We start from the raw sequence: 4768 nt of genomic DNA, 5'->3' as shown, positions 1-4768 counted from the left end.
GATCCTTCTGCCTCAGCCTTCCAAATAGCTGGAACTACAGGCATGTGCCACCATGCCTGCTAATTTTTTTCATTTATTGTAGAGATTAAATCTCGCCAAGTTGCCCAGGCTGGTCTCGAACCTGTGGGCTCAGGCAATTCTCTCACCTCAGCCTCCCAGAGTGCTGGGATTATAGGTGTGAGCCACCACACCCGACTAGAAGGCATACTTTAATACCATGACATAAGAATGCATTTGCTCTGTTGAATTAAACTAGGAACACTTGTATACAACTATAATTTGTCAATTTACTATAAAAAATAAACTAGAGAGACTGAGTGGAGAGTAGCTGAGATCATATTGTACATGCAATTTTAAATTCAGCTGTCTTCACTTAGCCATGACAAATGTTTTCCTCTGTCTTTAGAACTTCTTCAAAAATATTATTAATGCCTATTATATAGCCCATATGTTTAATGTATTTAATATTCCTACAAGAGTGAATAGTTAGCCGGGCTCGTGGCTCAGCCTGTAATCCCACGCCTTTGGGAGGCTGAGGTAAGTGGATTGCCTGAGCCCGCGGGTTCAAGACCCGCCTGGGCAGCAAGACCTCATCTCTACAATAAATTGAAAAAAAAAAAATCAGCCGGGCATGGTAGCGCGCGCCTGTAATTCCGGCTACTCGGAAGGCTGAGGCGGAAGGATCACCGGAGCCCAGCAGGTCCAGGCTGCGGTGACCGGGAGCAGCCACTGCACTCCAGTCTGGGTGACAGAGTGAGACTCCAACTCAAAAAAAAAAAAAAAAAGAGAGTGAATAAGATTTTCATTATTATAAACAACTCTGTGGTGGACATCTTTGTGTACAAGATATTTATCATATTTCTTTTTTTTCTTTTGAGTAAGAGTCTCACTGTGTCACCCAGGTTGGAGTATAGCAGCATGCTCAAGGTCACTGCAGCCTCGACCTGCTGGGCTCAGGCAATCCTTCTGTCTCAGCTTTCCAAGTAGCTGGAACTACAGGTATGTACCACCACACCTGTCTAATTTATTTTTAATTTTTTTTTTTTTTATCGTAGAGGCAAGGTCTGGTCAAGTTGCCCAGGCTGGTCTCAAACCCCTGGACTCAGGTAATCTTCTTGCTTCTGTCTCCCAAAGTGCTGGGATTATGAGTGTGAGCTACCACGCCTGGCCTTTATCATATTTCTGTTTTGAGTCAGAGTCTCACTCTGTACCCAGTCTGGAGTGCAGTGGCATGCTCACAGCTACTGCAGCCTTGACCTGCTGGGCTCAGGGGATCCTTCTGCCTCAACCTTTCAAGTAGGTGGAACTACAGGCGTGTGCCACCACGCCCGACTAATTTTTTTTTTTAATTGTAGAGATGAGGTCTAACCAAGTTGCCCAGGCTGGTCTTGAACTCATGGGCTCAGGCAATCCTCTCAACTTGACCTCCCAAAATGCTAGGATTATAGGCATGAGCCACCACACTCAGTCTTACCTTATTTTTTTCTTTCTTTTTTTTGTTGTTTTTTTTGTTGTTGCTTTTTTTGAGTTGGAGTCTCACTCTGTCACCCAGGCTGGGGAGCCATGGCACACTCACGGCCATTCCAGCATCGTCTTGCTGGGCTCCAGCGATCCTTCCAAGTAGCTGGAACTACAGGCGTGTGCTACCATGCCCGGCTAATTTTTTATTTATTGTAGAGACAAGGTCTCGCCAAGTTGCCCAGGCTGGTCTCAAACCTGTGGGCTCAGGCAGTCCACTCGTCTCAGCCTCCCACAGTGCTGGGATTACAGGTTGAGCCACCAAGCCTGGCCTTTTTTTTTTTTTTTTCAGTCAGAGTCTCACTCTGTCGCCCAGACTGGAGTGCAGTGGCACACTCACGGCCACCCCAACGTCGACCTGCTTGACTCAGGTGTTCCTTTTGCCTCAGCCTTCCAAGTAGCCAGAACTACAGGCACTTGCTACCAAGCCTGGCTAATAATTTATTTAATGTAGAGACAAGATCTTACCAAGTTGCCCAGGCTGTTCTCGAACCCACGGGCTCAGGCAATCCACTTGCCTTGGCCTCCCAAAGTGCTGGGATTACAGGATGAGCCACCGAGCCCGATTACCAAATTTCTATTATCTCCTTAGACTAGATTACTAAAGCAAAAATGAGTAGATCAAAGAGTATAAACTTTTACAAAATTATTATTTTTTCTTAATTATAATACATATTCACTGTAGGAAATTTATGTATATAAAACAAAAAAGGTAGAAATAACTCATGATACTATAACCAAGTGATAGCCACTGGGAACACCTGGATGTATTTTCTTCCAATCATATTTGAATTAGAATCATGCTATGCATCTTTTTTGTAACCTGCTTTTTCCATTTAACATTGTAAACATTCTCCCATATTAGATGGAATATAGCATAGTCTACTTAATCCATCTGTTGTAAAATAACCACCTAGATTGTTTAAGTTTGATGCATAAATAATGCTATATTGCAAATCCTTTGTGGAGCTCATCTGCTGGAGTGTTCATTCCAGTCCCTGCCTTTAGAGAACAATCTTCTGTCCTTCCATGTGCCTGGGAAGACTGAGGGCTTGCAGGACCTGCCTCCCGTATGGGCTCATAACTCCAGACCAGCCACTCACACTTTCCTTCCCTCTGCCTTGGGAATCTGAATTCTGAGGGATGGCACCTGGACAGGGGGGCCAGTTGGAGCTAAAGCACCCTGAAAAGGCAGCCACCAGTTTTATGCACTGGGGTCCTCAGAGGGGTCGGTGGCCTTCCTTCCCAGGTCAAATCATCTTACTCCTCTTACAACTCCGAGAGCTACCCAGCACCCTCCCAGCAAATCCCCCACTCACTGAAGATCCCCAGCACTATGCTTTGCTGTTTACAAAGGTTCCTTCCTGATACGTCCCTGCTCATAAATCTTTGCACCTATGTTTATTTCCTTGGACTACATTTCTAGAAGGGAAGTTGCTGGGTCAAAGCAGATGATTCTATAAAGGACCTTTCACATGTAGTCTAATGTGCTCCAGAAAATCTGGGCCAATTAACAGGAAGGAAGGGAGGGAGGGAGGGAGGGAAAAAAGAGAAAGGAAAGAAGAAAAGGAGGGAGGGAAGGAGGGAGGGAGGGAAGGAAGGAAGAGAAAGTGAGAGAAAACTGTATATACCACTGGGACTAGAAGTTCAAGGTCCAGAAAGACGCCCAGACGGACTCTGCTGCAAATCAACACAGATGTGTCCTCGCTGGGGCTGTGAAACCTCCCAGCTACCTTTCCACTAGTGCAGCGTAAGAGGGCCCCTTTCCCCACAAGAAGCAGGAGCATTTTACAAATATGTACTGTCAAATGCAAGCTGGTATCGTGAAATGGATCCTGGGCACAGAAGAAAGGACATTAATGGGAAAACTGGTAAAATCAAATAAATTCTAGAGTGTTTAGTTCATAGTAATATGTTCATATGGATTTGCTCATTTTAATAAATATACCACAGCAATGTAAGACAGCAACCTCAGAGTAAATCCAGTGAGGAGTACCCAGGAACTCTCTGTACTGTCTTTGTAACTTTTCCATAAATCTAAAATTATTACAAAATTAAAAGTTTATTTTTAAAAATGTGTTACACCAATTTATAGTCCCACTAAGAGGGCATGGAAGTGTTCGTCTAGCCACACCCTTGACAGCAGCCAGTTTTTAAAAAAAATTTAATCCTTCAACAAATATTTATTAAATGCCTTAAGTGCCTTGGGATACGTCACCGAACAAAGCAGACATAGATCAATGCCCTCGTGGGACTGACGCTGCAGCAGAGAAAGACAGATACTCGACTATGTTAGAAGTAATAAGGGCTTTGGGAAAAGGGAAAAACAGGGTGACGGACGCCAGGGTGGAGGAAAAGCATGAGGAATGGGTCGCGATGGTCAAGAGAATGATCACTGAGAAGGCAAAGCCTCAGCAGTGACTGAAGGAGGGGAAGAGGTGAGCTGTGTGACTGTCTGGAACTGAGGTCTGAGAATAATGGAAAAGGCCACGTATGACCTTTTAGGCCATGATAAGCTGGGGCAGAGACCACCAAATGCTCACCAAAGCCTCTACTTACTCTGCTCCACCTCCCAGCCCTCCTGCAGTTAGAACTTGATGACTAGTTTGGGCCAATGAACCGTGACTGGAATGTGTCACTTCCATGCTTGGACAATAAAAATCCCAGATGTGATTCTCTGATCTTTCTCTCCCTGATGTGGTATCTGTGTTCCAGATGGCACAGCTACAAGATGGCAGAGCCTCCATCAGCCCCGGTCCCTGAGTGACGATGTGGAGCACAGCCTCCTCCACGAACCTGGGTGTGACATGTGTCATGAGCCGATTCAACAGTTAGTCGCACCCTGGAGAGACAGCCACTGTCTGGTAACCGAGACTGTTCTTATGTTAAGCTGCTGAGACTTGGAGGATGCTTATCAGTGCGGTATAACTTAGCCCATCCAGCCTGACACAGAAGGACCTGGTTTTTACTCTGTGTTCACTGAGTCAATTGCTACTGGGGAAAAGGGAAGTCTCATTAATTGTCTTCTTTCTTTTATAATCAGTGAATGCAGGAGATAGTATTTTCTAAGATGTCATAACAAAATCTCTCTCTCCCCATGCTCTTCGTATAGGTGTACTGGCCCTCCTTCCAGAGGTGGCATCCTTGTTCCCTCCCTTGAATCTGGGCAGGCCTTGAACTACAGTGAAAGTGAAGCTGGGTTCGGTGGCTCAGCCTGTAATCCCGCGCCTTTGGGAGGCTGAGGTGAGTG

The sequence above is a fragment of the Carlito syrichta genome, unplaced genomic scaffold, assembly GCF_000164805.1.
Source record: "Carlito syrichta isolate Samal-C Ts95f unplaced genomic scaffold, Tarsius_syrichta-2.0.1 Scaffold156294, whole genome shotgun sequence".
NCBI classification, from domain to species: domain Eukaryota; kingdom Metazoa; phylum Chordata; class Mammalia; order Primates; family Tarsiidae; genus Carlito; species Carlito syrichta.
The sequence above is the reverse complement of the archived record's forward strand: the minus strand, read 5'-3'. Positions refer to the sequence as shown.